At 41.5% G+C, this 15,786-nt stretch overlaps 1 protein-coding gene across 1 annotated transcript in view; it reads left to right on the top strand.

Moving 5' to 3' along the window:
- Positions 1-15,786, top strand: part of CACNA1C (calcium voltage-gated channel subunit alpha1 C) — a 1,308,019-nt gene that overhangs the window by 1,160,611 nt on the left and 131,622 nt on the right.

Below are 15,786 nucleotides of genomic sequence, written 5' to 3'. Positions count from 1 at the left end.
CCTCACTAGTTATTCCCATCTGTAAATCATTTATAAATATATTTAAAAAATCAGCAGTCCCAGTACAGACCCCTGGGAAACCCCACTATCTACTCTTCTCCATGTGTACGAAAGAAGAGCAGGACTTGGGGACAATTGTGTCTGATGGTCTTAAAGTTTCCAAGCAGATAGAAAAAGCGACAAAGTCAGAAGGATGCTTGGGTGCATAAGGCGAGGGATGACCAGCAGCAAAAAAGAGGCGATAGTGCCCTTGTATAAGTCTCTGGTGAGGCCCCATGTAGAGTACTGTGTGCAATTCTGGAGACTGCACCTACGGAAAGATATAATGACACAAATGACCCGTCCTAATTCTCAAATATAATTCCACACCACTAGTATTACCGACACTCCAATCCCTTCCCTACACCTCTTATTATTGTCCTACTCTATGTAATTGTGTCATCTCTGCGACACTTTGTTCCATACTTTGTATCATCTCTGTGATACTTTGTACCATACTTTGTAAGCCGCACTGAACCTACTCTATGTAATTATGTCATCTCTGTGATACATTGTTTCCATACCTGTATTATCTCCGTGATACTTTGTACCATACTTTGTAAGCCGCACTGAACCTGCTATCGAGCGGGAAAGAGCGGGGTATAAATGCCACAAATAAATAAATAAAATAAACAGGATGGAGTCACTCCTGAGGGTGGCTACAAAATTGGTCAGCGGTCTCGATCATAAAACATATAGGGATAGGATTGTGAACCTCAACATGTATATACTGGGAGAGAGGGGATATAATAGAGACATTTAAATATCTCAGTGGCATTAATGTACAGGAGGTGAGCCTTTTTCAAATGAAGGAAAACTCTGGAATGAGGGGGCATACGATGAAGTTAGGAGGAAATAAGCTTAGGAAGAATCTAAGAAAATTCTCTTTCACGGAAAGAGTGGTGGATGCATGGAATGGCCTCCTGGTGTAGGACGTGTCAGAATTTTAAAAAGCGTGGGACAGGCACATGGGAACCTTTAGGAAAAGGAAGAATTAGTGGTTACTGAAGATGGGCAGACTGGATATTTTGCCCTTATCTGCCATCATGTTTCTATGAGAATAATGATCATTTAGCCCCACACTCTGTTTTCTGTCTTAAACCAGTTTTTAATCCACAACAGAACATTACCTCCATCCTATGACATTGTAATTTTCTCAAGAGTCTTTAATCAAGATGTACTTTGTCAAATGTCTTATGAAGCAGAGGCTACTGCAAGGTATTGGAAAATTTGTCTTGATCAAAAACTTATGTTGTTGTTTTTTGTTTTTTTTTTTTGCAAGGACTACTGGACTATCTCTAGCTGGTACTCTACAGAGAGAAATGATTGAGGTCCTGGGTCTTGCTAAGGATTCTTTAACAAACTGTATTAGAGCCTATTATATTTCTATTGTGGCGCCTCAGAGGCTACTCTCTTCAGATAATCTGGATGTTTCTCAAAATAGCCTGAATGCATTTGGAGCTTTGGATAATTTGGGAGTATTTGTTTCTTCGACTTTGTTTTATTTTTATCTGAGACTGAGAGAAATTCAATTTTGAAATTGTATTTCAGGCCTCAAAAGCAACATTTCATGTTTGGGTTTTTCCATATATGACTAGAGTGACTCAGAGAAGGACAAAGCAGTTTTTGTGGTTAAGACCAAGGGCCCTATTTACTAAGCCGCGCTAAGGGCTTGCTAGCATTTTTAGCACATGCTAAACGCTAAAGACAATCAGTAATCTTCATATCATCCCAAACACTAAAGAATTAAATCATTTATAGTATTCTCACAGTGTGTCCATTATTAACTCCTTCATGTTTAGATAAGCGGGGATCTTCAGAATTTATAACAGCAAAAAACCATCTAAAAAACCTTTCAGTTATACTGATGGTGCTGTTCACCTCGTCATAGATCAACCCGTTTTCTCCTTATTTAATAATTTATTTACTTATTTTAAATCGTTTCTTGAATAAACTTCTTCACTTATTTTCAACGTTTCTTGAATAAACTTCTTCTTAAAAATTTCTTAAATACTTTTTAAATCTTTTTTCCAGAAATGAAATAAGGTAACTTAGCTTTGAAGAAACTTAAAGCAGCAGCTTTGAAGAAACTTAAAGCAGCATTTTGTTTATACGAACTAATGAAGTTTTAAATGTAAACCTCTTCCCTGAAGAAGACCTCCGAAACCTGGCCAAGTCGGTAGAGGTTTAAATTGGAGATGCATGCTGCTTTAAGTTTCTTCAAAGCTAAGTTACCTTATTTCATTTTTTCTGGAAAAAAGATTTAAAAAGTATTTAAGAAATTTTTAAGAAGAAGTTTATTCGAGAAACGTTGAAAATAAGTGAAGAAGTTTATTCAAGAAACAATTTAAAATAAGTAAATAAATTATTAAATAAGGAGAAAACGGGTTGATCTATGACGAGGTGAACAGCACCATCAGTATAACTGAAAAGTTTTTTAGATGGTTTTTTGCTGTTATAAATTCTGAAGATCCCCGCTTATCTAAACATGAAGGAGTTAATAATGGACACACTGTGAGAATACTATAAATGATTTAATTCTTTAGTGTTTGGGATGATATGAAGATTACTGATTGATTTAATCCCCACACTTATTTTCTATGGTCCCTTTAAAGTAAACGCTAAAGACACACATAGGAAGCAAGCGCTAACTTGGTGTGCGCTAAAAACACAAGTGCGTCTTAGTAAACGGGGCCCCAAGAGTTTTACAGCAAGGGGCTTGTTTTCTTTTGAAATTTCTTTGTAAATGTACAATTTGGTATTATAATATTAAATGTATTTTGATCCATCTCAGTTATTGATGTTCTTGAGTGATAAATCTCCTTAATTTTCTTCTAACTTAGGAGCCATTTTCCAAAACCGTGGTAGAAATACTTCGGCGTTGGTGTGCAGCAGTCTGACACTACCGCCGCCCACTGCAGGAGCCAGCGGTTGTGCTGCCCCCACCATTCACCATTTCTGGCGTGACCAGAAAAATGTTTTATTTTTGCCGCCGGGGAGTTACCCGGTGGTAATCAAGCAGCACCATGTGCTGTCCAGTTACCGCCAGTAAGGGCTCCCCCAGGAAATTGCCACACAGCAAGTCTGTACTTACCGCACAGCCATTTTCTTTTTAAAAATTCTGCAATAAAAAGGGCCTTGGTGCGCAGCAAATCCACATGCCAATGCCACCACAGGGCCCCTTTTATCGTTAAGAGGAGCCTGGTTTTGCAGCATACTCCTCCCTTTTTCCTGCCCTACTAATTTAGGGGCCCTTTTACTAAGGCACATAGAGGGGCATAATCAAATGGCGCCGGCGAAATCGATCGCCGGCGATCTATTTTGGCGGCATCGCAACAACTGGCCGGAACCGTATTATCGAAAAAAAGATGGCCGGCCAACTTTTGTTTCGATAATACGGTTGGGGCCGGCCAAATGCCACAGATCACCGGGTTTGAGATGGCCGACTTTGTTTTTCAGCGATAATGGAAACTGGAACCGGCCATCTCAAACCCGGCCAAATCCAAGGCATTCGGCCGTGGGAGGGGCCAGCATTCGTAGTGCACTGGTACTTCTGGATGTTTAGATCTTGCTGATCAGTTATGTTATGACTTACTTGTTCAGGAGTGCTGTATTTTGTGATACTGTTTTGAGAAATGTTCAAGAAAGACTTCATACAAATGAAAAAAGTCCCTGCCTTGCATTTTCCCTTGATGGCCGTCCCTGACGTGCACGTCCCTTAATAGCCATCTTTCTCTCCGAAAGTGCACTTCTCTTAATGGCCGTCTTTCTCCCTGAACAGGGAAATGAAAAGTTTTTGCACACTGCTTTTTTTGTAGTAACAGTGGGATTTGAACCAGCCACCTCTGCATTACAAGACCAGTGATGTAACCACTTGGCCACAGCTCCACTTACTTGGGTGCTCCTCCCTTTTGATTATACCCCTCCAGGTCTCTCTCAGCCACTCACAGACAGCTTAACGTGCTGTGATTGGCTGAGAGAGACCTGAAGGGGTATAATCAAAAGGGAGGGAGAGCCAAGTAAGTGGAGCTGTGGCCAAGTGGTTACATCATGGCTCTTGTAATGCAGAGGTGGCTGGTTCAAATTCCACTGTTACTACTAAAAAAAACTGTGACCTAAAACTGTTTTGATTTCCCTGTTTGGGGACAAAGCCAGCCATTAAGAGAAGTGCACTTTCTAAGAGAAAGACGGCTATTAAGGGAAAATGAACAGCAGGGACTTTTTTAATTTGTATGAAGGCTTTCTTGAGCATTTCTTAAAACAGTATCACAAAATACAGCACTCCAGAACAAGTAAGTCATAACATAACTGATCAGCAAGATCCTTTTTTTTTTTTTTACGAGCTGGCCGACTGGCTTCCCCTCCTAGGAAGGAAATGTTTTAAAGTTTTTTTTGGGTGGGAGGGGGTTGGTGACCACTGGAGGAGTATGGGGAGGTCATCCCCGATTCCTTCCGGTGGTCATCTGGTCAGTTTGGGCATCTTTTTGAGACTTGGTCGTGAAAATAAATAGACCAAGTAAAACCGGCCAAATGCACATCATCGCCGTATTTTTTTTTCCATTTTCAGCTGAAGCCGGCCATCTCGTAAGCACGCCCACATCCCACCTTCACTACCCTGCCGACACGCCCCCTTGAAGTTTAGCCACCTCCGCGACGGAATGCCGACGAGTGTGTCCAAAAATCGGCTTTCGATTATACCGATTTGGCCGGTTTTAGGAGATGGCCGGCCATCTCCCGATTTGTGTCGGAAGATGGCCAGCTATCACTTTCGAAAATAAGCTGGATAGGCACCTACGCAATTGGAGTTACTGCCCAGTTACCACGTGGCCCTTGCAGTAATTTCAATTTTGGCGCAGGTCCACTATACGCATCTGGAAAATATTTTTTATTTTCTGACACGCAGCAGCTGCCCATCAAGTGGAATTTGCCACACATAGACCATTACCACCCAGTTACCGTGTGAGACCTTACCGCTAGGTCAATGGCTTGCGGTAAGGTCTCAGACCCAAAATGGATGCATGGCAATTTTCACTTTGCCGCATGTCCATTTTCGGCAAAAAAAGGGCATTTTTTGTAGGTGCGCTAAAAAATAATTCTGCGCATGCCCAAAACACACGTCTATAGTATCTCAGGCCATTTTTCAGCACAACTTAGTAAAAGGACCCCATATTTCTTTATTTTCTCTTAAATTTGAATCTGACTCCCTATATAATGTACTTTAACAATGGAGTATATATATTTTCTCTTGATTTTTTTATGTGATGGCTTGATTTATTCTGGAGCAACTCTGTTATTTCTTCTCAAGTGTTTAACAAGTATTATTATTTTTAGATATATAATAAATACATGAAATGGAGAAAGAGCTCAATTTGTACTTAGCTTAAACACTTAGAATATATAGAATCAATTTATCTTCACTTACTTGTATTTGCAACCACATTCTCTGCCAGTGCAAAGTTGAAACAAAATGGCATCAGTAGCTAAGCGGCACATAAAAGCGAGTGACTTAATTTATAGAATTGCCCTTCACATGTACAGGTGTATTGTGTTTGAAAATAGATCTGGTTCTTGCAGAAAAGTACTTTTGAAATTAGAGGATCCTTTTACCAAGCTGTGGTAAGCACTAACACATGATTTACCACAGCAAAAAATGCCTTATCGCAGGGCGCCCTCAGGTGTCCCGCAGTAACTTTGTGATCGGCTTGTGCTACCAATGTGCTAAAGAATAGCATTTATTTTTTAGCTCTGGGGGCAGAGAGGGGGGCGTGCTCTGCACTAATCAGCACTGCTGCATTGCCAGTGGTGTACCGAGGGCAGGGTGGTGGGGGCGGTCCGCCCTGGGTACACGCTGCGGGGGGGGGGGGATGCAGGGAGCAGCTGCGCGACTGTTGGCTCGACCAGTTCCTTGCTCCCGCTGATGTTACTTCCTGTTCTGGGGCAGAGGGAGCAGGGAGCCAGCAGAGCCGACAGCTGCGCAGCTGCTTCCAGCACCCCAGGAGGTAAGAGCAATGCACCCAGGGGGGGTTCAAGGTGTTGCGCCAGGGGAGAGGATGCTGCATCTGTGGGGGGGGGGGGGGCAGAGCGGTGATCCATCCTGGGTGGCAGCAGACCAAGGAACACCAGTGTGCACTAACCAATTAGTGCGTGCTAAGCAAGTGATCCCTTTCCACCTACATAACAGGTGGCAATAAGGATTCACACGCTAATGGCCACGCACTAATGGGAAAATTGATGCTGACCATTAATAAGGGAAATAGAAAAATTGGCCATTTTACTTCTGCGGTAAAAATTGCCTTAGCGTACAGAAATGATCGATTGCAGGGCGTGCTAAGGCCACTTTTTACCGCAGTTTGGTAAAAGGGCCCCTAGAAATTTTAATGAAAATTTACCCAATAATATATTATATTTATTTATTTATTTATTGCATTTGTATCCCACATTTTCCCACCGTATGGCAGGTTCAATGTGGCTTACATATTGCTAAAAAGGCGGTTACAAAATTTAGATTTGTAGAAGTCTAGTACATAATACAGAAGTACAATAAATGCTTAGGTTGATATATTGGTAACGTATTCACTAGGCATATAACTACTTATATAATGAAGAGAGCAGTAAATCAATATCCGCCGTAAAAATATAGGAGACTGCCTTGAAACAGCGTTTATCGCGAAACATGGAACCATGTCGGTTTAACCGAGTCTCCATTATGCATATTGAAGAGTAATACTCAAAAAAGCTAAGTATTTAGCTATTAAGCTTATTGATAAGTTATGAAAAAGAGAAAAACTTTAGAAAAATAGAAAGAAAAATATAATAAGAGGATCTATGAGGATTACGACACTACCTCCAAGATATGCTTGGCTCATTTTAGCCATTACAGAGGTAGATGCGTGGATCTGATGATCCAATTAAAGGGTGAACCAGAATACGGAATATGGTATTGATATTAAGTTAGAGTTGAAGCTGAGTACTATATGATATAGGTTGATATATTAGCATATTGTGAGAGAGGTTACTATTATTGTTTTCTGTTTCTGAACTTTTCGTTATGTATGGTGGTGTGGGATGTAACTCCTATTTTAGCAAGGCCTGTAGGTGACATTATTTTTTGACTAGCATAGTAGTATCTCAAGAAGTGCTCACAATATCTCAAAAACAAGACTCCATTCCAGTTGCTCCGTATTTATTTTGTGGCTTTCTGTAACTATTCTTAGGGATAAGCTGCCAGGTGTCTACTTCAGAATGAAATAAAAATGTCTGGTGTGGTAACAGTATGCTGTGTTTTTCATTAAGGGGGTAATTTTATAATGGGACGCCTATATGAGAAGGTCCACAAAAGGTGAATATATTAAGCCTATGTGCCTTTATAAAATAGGTTCCCGAAACCAGCCCTGAGAAAATTTAAATGCCGACACACTAATTTAGAACCTCCTCGGTATGTTTTCTCTACGGGACAGTTTTCGAGATTGAGCAGGGATATTAAATGCTGTAAACAAATAAGGGGTCCTTTTATTAAGGTGCGCTGAAAAGTGTCCTGCAGTAGTGTAGACGCGAGTTTTGGGCACGCGCAGAATGATTTTTTAGCACACCTGTAAAAATGCCTTTTAAAAATTTTTGCCAAAAATGGACGTGCGGCAAAATGAAAATTGCTGCGCGTCCATTTTGGGTCTGAGACCTTACCACCAGCCATTGACCTAGCGGTAAAGTCTCACATGGTAATGGGGCAGTAATGGCCTACGTGCGTCAAATGCCACTTGATGCACATAGCTGACGTGCACCAGAAAATAAAAAATATTTTTTGCGGACACATGCCAAAAATGAAATTACTACAAGGGCCATGTGGTACCTGGGCGGTAACTCAGAATTGGCACGCATTGAGCGCGCATAGGTGCTTTATCAAGCGAGCTAAGCTAGTATTCTATACCTGCAAATTTGTGCACCTAATCCTTTATTGAATACTAGAATAAGTCAGCAGTAATCTGGGTAGTAATCGGCATTGTACACATGCTGACGATTACTGCCCGATTAACGTGTGAGACCTTACCACTAAGTTAATAGGTGGCAGTAAGGTCTCAGGCCCAAAATGGACGCACGCCAATTTTCATTTTGATGCACATCCATTTTCGCCAAAAAAAATAGGCCTTTTTGCAAGCATGCTGAAAAATGGATCTGCGTGCATCAAATACACGTGTCTACAACAGCGCAGGCCATTTTTCAGCGCACCTTAGTTGAAGGACCCCTTATTAAAGAAAGGAAACCTCAACTGCCATGGATGTCTACAAAGATGGCCTTCCCTTAAATGACTTTCATTACCTTTTTCATGAATCCTCTGAAACAAGCCACAATAGAAAACAACTCCAACTCGGAGAAAAAACTATTGTAGCCAGAAAACAGAGGAATTTTCTAACAAAAAATACATTAGAACAATATTCCACAAGGTTAATGTTGTATCAAAATATTGAAAAAGTACAATCACTACATGTGCACAGAAGAAAGTATCCAACTGGACGGTCTCCGTAACTTATGAATTTCAGCAAAGGTATCCATGCAGGTTAACTCCAAATGTAGATCAACTGTAGCACAATGTAACTCCCCCTTGTTTTGCATCTGCCTCAGGAGGAATCCATCAAAAGAAAATGGCAGATAGAAACAGTTGATCTACTTTTGGAGTTAACCTGGATGGATACCTTTGCTGAAATTCATAAGTTACGGAGACCACCCGGGTGGATATTTTCTTCAGTGCACATATAGCAATTGTACTTTTTCAGTATTTTGATAAGACATTAGCCTTGTGGAATATTGTTCTAATGTATTTTTGTTCCAAAATTCCTCTGTTTTTTGGCAACAATAGATTTTTCTCTGAGTTGGAGTTGTTTTTTTATTGTGGCTTGTTTCAGAGGATTGATGAAACCTGTGATAAAAGCCGTTTAAGGGAAGGCCATCTTTGTAGGTGTCCCTGGCAGTTGAGGTTTCCTTTCTTTAATAAGTGATTTACAGGCAATTTCCATGGTTTATGTTGAGGGCAAATTAAGCAGTATTGGTTTCAAGTGTAAATAGGTGCCATACCCCTCCCATATGAATGACCCCTTTGAAGTTACATGTTAGAACTGTTAGGTGCAAAGTTATAGAACAGCACCTAAGTATACTTAGCAGTATACTAACTGCCATTTACCCCTGTTTTAGCGCTTGACAAACCCTGGATATTCAATGCTGGGGCTTATGCGGCTCTGGGCATTGAATATCCAGGTATCAACGGTCACGCAGAAGTTAACCAGACACCGACCGATATGCAGACCAGTGCCCGGTTAACTTTAGCGCATATAGGGGCCCCTTCACAAAGGTGTGGGAGGGCTAACGCATGGGTAGCGCGCACCCAATTGGCACTACCGTCGGGGTAACACGTGCGCCCGGCTGTAATTCCGAGTTTGGCATGTGCCAAATCCCACAGTAGAAAATAATTTTCTATTTTCTACTGCAGGGGGTGTTCCTGGCAGTAACCGGCAGTGTGCCCATGTTGGCACACGCTGCATGGTTACCACGTGGGTAGCGCATGAGCCCTTACCGCTAGGTCAGTGAGTGTCAGTAAGGGCTCAGGCTGTAAACAGGCGTGCACTAATTTTAATATTAGTGCACACGCATTTTCTGGCCCATTCAAAAATAGACTTTTTCCCAACTGTGGTAAAAAAATAAAAAGCCCAGAGCGCACCTAAAAGACGTGCCCACATTACCGCAGGCCACTTTTTGCCACAGCTTTGTGAAAAAGTTAGGATAATCTTTTTGCTGTCCTAACTTTATACAGTTACTTAGCCATTAGCAGACTGAAAACTGACACTAACTGGTTAAGTAGGCACTCCACCCCCGTTCCACCCCTAGCCCACCCCTAACCTTACTGGTTAGGAGATGGCCAGTTAATGGCGATGTTCAGCAGCACTAACCAGTTAAGTGCCGCTGAATAACAGATGCTGGGTTGCCCAATTGGGTTTCACCAGACAGGAGCCTCTCCTGCCCAGTTAAACCCTTTTGAATATCGGGTGGATACTGCTCAATCTTTAGCTAGTGGCAATGAGCATTTTTTTAAATATTGGCTGCTGCTGGCTAAGTTAGCCCTGGATATTCAATTGCAGACCATGCCTGGGCACTGGCATTGAACATCCGGGTCAATGATAATACCCATACATTATGCAGGTACCTCCTATTCAGTGCCGTACCCACATAACTAATCGGGCAAAATTAGGACTGCTATTCAGGTGGTCCTGCTTGCCTGGTTAGATATGCAGGTTTACCAGTGCCCGCATAACTTCAGGGACCACACTGGCTCTACCTGGACAGGGCTGCAGGGATCAGAGGGGATACTTGGCAGCACTGCCTGGCTAAGTGCAGCTGAATATCCCCTCCTGAGGTGCTCAGTATGATTTAACTGGCCAGAAGCTTGAGCTTCTTCTGCCTGGTTAAATCCTTTGACTATCACGGTCCACAGATGTTCCCAGAAGGCAAAGAATGGGCAGAACGGGAACAGTTAGGGGTATGATACAATTCCTAATTGTGCATACGTGCACAGAGTTCCTCCTACCTCAGAGTAGGTATAACTTTGCATGGGACTCTTTAGGCAGACTATTTTATTAAGACACATGGGCAGAACCCAACATATATACCTATGGGCCTTCCCTACCTAAGTGTCCTTTTTTTTATTTGCCCTCTAAAAGATGTTGCTTAGCTTTACTTAGGATGGTTCCCACCAGAAGCATTCATGAATATGAATAAACTCCCTGCCATTCTTAATTTTGGAAAGGTGAAGTAGATGACCAGATTGGGAATGATGGAACATGTCTAGAGGATTGGAACTTGAGATCATCCAGTGAATCTCTATCTTAAAAATAAATAGCAGTCTGCTGATGGATACTCAACTCCTTCCTTCCTCTTCCCTCTTTTACTCTTATTTATTTTGGGGTTCAGTAGTTTTCTCCTGCTTCTGCCCATATCAAACCTCTATTGGGCAGCAACTCCATGTGAATAGGTTTTCCCAGTTTTTATATCCCTTTCCAACTTAGCCCAGCCATCAAAGTGGGCCACAGCTCATTCTGGAGCCCAGTTAACGTGGACCTTGAGTCTCATTGCTGGGTATTGCAATTGTTGAGGCTCCCTACCCTTATGAACTCTGAATATTGCTTCTGCTACACCTCTGTCCTCAGCTATCCCAGGAAGTGAAGTTTGGTCAGAGAATCAACTCCAGGTCTCCTGCATGGCAGGGTGCAATACTCACCACTGAACCATTGGGCCAGCGTATTTTGTCTTCTATGAGAAAAATACACATCACATTTGCTGGAAAAAAATAATTTTTTTCATAAGATGGACAGTTCCTTACAAAGCTAATATTGCAAAGCCCTTGTTCAACTTCATCCTTTTTATTAACTCTTATCTGGCCTACCAGAAATTTAGCTTTATGCTATTGGGAGGAGAAAACCACATTAAAGGGGGAAGTTATCAATGTGGGCTACTGTTAAATTGGGTTATTTTAGCACAGGGCCTCATTGTACAGCACTGTGTACATCTAGAAGGGAAAGGGAAATGGGACTTAATATATTGCCTTTTGGTGGGGTTTTTTTGCAACTACATTGAAAGCAGTTTACATAGTATATACAGGTACTTGTTTGTACCTGGGGCAATGAAAGGTTAAGGGCTCCTTTTACTAAGTGCAAGTAAGCCCAACATGGGCTTACCACTCGCTATAAAGGAAGTACTGCTGGCCTACCATAGCAGCCTGGCGGTACTTTCCACCCCTAGCGCACCATCATTTCTGGTGCTACAACAATTTATTTATTTTTATAGCACCAGAGTGTACCCTGCGGTAATCACTGCCCGGTTACCACCAGGTTAGCACGGGAGCCCTTACTGCCACCTCAATGGATGGTGGTAAGGGCTCCCTCCCCCGAAATGGCCAGGCGGTAAGTGCTTTACTTGCCGCTGGCCATTTCCTAAAGGAAAGCAAGATTTCCCTTTTACCAGCTGTGGGAAAAGGGAGCCTTGGCGAATGTGAAAAACATGTGCTGATGCCAGCACAGGCCCCCTTTTGCCGCATCTTGGTAAAACGAGCTCTAAGTGACTTACCCAGAGTCACAAGGAGCTGCATAGGGAATTGAACCCAGTTCCGCAGGCTCAAAATGAACTACACTAACCACTAGGGTACTCCTCCATCAGTAGTAGTATTGAATAAAATGAGACCCTGTGTTAATGTAACGTGACTTGTAAAATAACTCAACAGTAACCCATGTTAATAACTTCCCCTCTAAGTAAGGTAAAATCACAGAAACAAGCGCAATCAAATATCCTTCCATTGTCTGTCATTCCCAATCTTAGGTTCAAAGAAATTTTACATGATTTGGAACAATTCATAATTTTCACAAACTTTTTTCTTGCTAATTTTCAGTAATATTTGACTGTTTTAATGTCAGGAAATAAAGGAGAGACTCTATTTTCAAGGTGATTTATCCCTTTTTCTGGTCCTGGGATAAAAATAAAATCCTGTGAAAAAAAGTCCAAAAATGTATTTTGTTTTGGCAAGAAGAGAATAATCATAAATCCAAATAAATATTTTATGGAGAGTCTCAGGCTATGGTGGGAAAGATGAGTTATCTAGGGCTCCTACAGCTGAGTAAAGCAAAAATAAATTTTGTTTATTTTCTGCTTAAATTTATTTTTTACAACTATGGTTTGGGCTAAGTTTCTAGATACCAAAGAACCAGTTTACAGTTGTTTGGTTGTATATGTGTTTGTGTGTGCTATGAACTGGGAACTTTCTGGAGATTTCAAGGATAAGACCACGGCCTTTCTCTGTGACTATAGAAGCCAGTTATGAAGTGAGGGAAAGGAGGATCATCCAAGTTAAGGGAAGATGGTATTTTAGGGCCCCGTTTACTAAGCCGCACTAGAGGCGCGTTAGTACTTTTAGCGTGCGCTAACCATTAGCGCGCGCTAACTGTGTAGGCGCCCACAATATTCCTATGGGCGCTTACACAGTTAACATGCACTAATTTTGTGCACGCAATAAAAACGCTAGTGCACCTTAGTAAACAGAGCCCTTAGTTTAAGTCTGGTTGAACAGAGGACGAACAGCCCTTGAATTTAGGTCACCTTCAAAGCAGTACAGAGCACTGACTGGAGGGCGGAGAGTCGGTGCCTCCTTACTGTATGTCAGGTCAAGTCTTTTATTCCTTAAAGTGTTCCTGAGTTCCATGCTCATTTCCACACACACAGCTCTGTCTAATATGTCTTTGTGTATGCCTTTGTACTTCTCTCTGAACATCTCCTCTCATGTTGGCATGACATGCTGCAGGATCTGTGGTAACAGTCTTTATTACAGGTGCAGCTGGATTCCAGAGAGTTTTCCTCTTTCTTCATTTTGCACAGCACTGAAGACTAGCTGCCATAGCCCTTCTTCCGTCCCTACTCCTTTTCTAGGCTGGAAATGAAATGATGCATGGATTGATCCTCTAATTTCTCTTGTTTCTTCCTGGTGTGGCAAATTATTTGTTAACACCACCAAATACAACCGTTTATACAACCAAAAATATATAATCCTATGGCTAGATTGAACCATGAATCTAGGTATCCCAGCCGGAACACAGAACAGTGTATTCTGTCTCCTACATTGGTCCGGAAAGTTATACATAATTTTCATTTTTATGAGCACAGACATCAAGGACTAGATTCAGTAAAATCAGCATGAAAAAAATTATGCATTGAGTGGTATTCTATAAAGGGCATCCACGCTTTATAGAATATTGCCTAATCCACTCCTAGCTTAAGTCTCCTACATTCAGCAGGCGTAAATGCTGATGCCTAAATTAGGTGTGGATTGAGTGTGTTCTATAAGAATGCATATAACTCATAGAAATGCACACGAAACACTCATTAATCAATTGAGTTGCACGTGCAAATCAGCAATCTCCATATATAGAATCCAGGGCAAATGGATTAATGTTAACTCACTTGTTTTAAAAATTGTAGAAGAATTTCCAATGGCATTTAACTCAAAAAGTCTGAGACCATGTTGTCACACAAAGGATCTAATTGGCAGAGGTCAGTAGCTCATTCCCAAGCAACACATTGGTCGAACCTTACAAGTTCTTGTGTTCCCGAGCCTGGTTTTCTGTGCCAGTGTCTGCATGAGAACTGAGCCTTGCCTTTTACCCATGACCTGACCCCATTGCTAAGAATAACCATCCTAGCAAAGTCTCATCCAGTTCATCTGAAGTCAGGATACAGCTGGAAGCTGGAAGGTCAAATTTTCCAAATCTTATGCAACTAAGTAAACAAAGAAAAGGAAGGAAAGGAGGAAAAGAATATATTTTTTTCAATTTCAGTTATCACAGAAAAGACTGCAGCAGAAAGGGATGCACTTTAAAATAACAGTATGCGATAAGTAAGACCCTTAGGCAAAGTTTTTGCAAAGGATCTGAATTCCCTGCAGAATGGTTCTGCTGTTGATTTGAAAGCAAACTTTGTCAAAGACAAAGTGTGAAAAGGAGGGAGAAAATCTGTTAGGCTTTCCTGAATCACATCATAGGCCTCTCTGACCCTCACTGCATTAGGAAGAGGTGCAGTCTTGTGCATGTGTGTGTGTGTGTGTTTGTGTTGGTGGAGCTGATATATGAATACTACTCCCATCAGATCTTCCAGGCAGAATCGACAATGTATTTTCAGTCTTCCCCTGTACCCAACTCCCTTCCACATCTTAGTAGCCCTTTCCAGGTTTCTGGCCAGATTTTATTGTTGGCTGATAGCCATGCCGAATGGAAGAATAAAACTCTATGTAATCATTCTCTCCCCAAAAGCAAGGACAGAAAAACGTTCTTTCAGACCATAAGGACCTAGTTTACTAAGGCATTTTTTCCAGTCAATGTCAAGGCCATTTAAGGCCTTGATGAATTAGGCCTTAAATGGCAGATTAAAAGCCAGGATTCTCTTTCAGAAGGGAATGACTTGCAACAAGATTTAAATATTTTTTTTAGCCATAGATCTTGCAAGGGACTATTTTGCCATTTCTCTCTTGACCATAAGAAATCCAGTTTGTTCGCCTTAAACTAGGGGTTCTCAACCGAGTCCTTGGGACATACCTAACCAGTCAGGTTTTCAGGCTAAACACAATGAATTTGCATGAGATACATTTGCATGCACTACCTGCACTGTATGCAAATTTGTTTCATGTATATACATTGTGGGTATCCTGAAAACCTGACTGGCTAGGTGTATTTCAAGGACTGGGTTAAGAACCCCTGCCCTATACCCGCGTAAGGATGGCATACTGTATCCTAGTACACCAGTATTACTGAGTTTGTACACAAACTTTAACACAATACTGTCAACTTGGTTTTTCTTTTCATCTATTCAACAATATTTTGCATGGTTTTAAGAGATTAGAGCAACGATTCATTGTGACATCACAAAATGTAAACCAGTCCTTATTAATAATAGGCAGTTACTTTTGCAAGTGTTGTAATTTCCAATGGCCTCTTCTTTAGCTTCTTGTTCCAGACTATGACATGATGATAACCATAGCACTTGGAAGCTAAAGGCAACCCATAAAAATAAACTGAAGCTTAGCGCTGCGTCCACTTCCTCTGATATCAATGCCCAGGTGAACCCTAAGACCTGAATACCCCTCCTCTTGAACTGATTATCTTGTGTCCCCTCTGCTTTAACTCTGCTTGAGCTGTCTGAATGGTATGCATGAACATGTGTGTCAATCAG

This window comes from Microcaecilia unicolor, chromosome 9 (assembly GCF_901765095.1).
Source record: "Microcaecilia unicolor chromosome 9, aMicUni1.1, whole genome shotgun sequence".
Taxonomy (NCBI): domain Eukaryota; kingdom Metazoa; phylum Chordata; class Amphibia; order Gymnophiona; family Siphonopidae; genus Microcaecilia; species Microcaecilia unicolor.
This window is presented reverse-complemented; position numbering and strand designations above follow the sequence as displayed.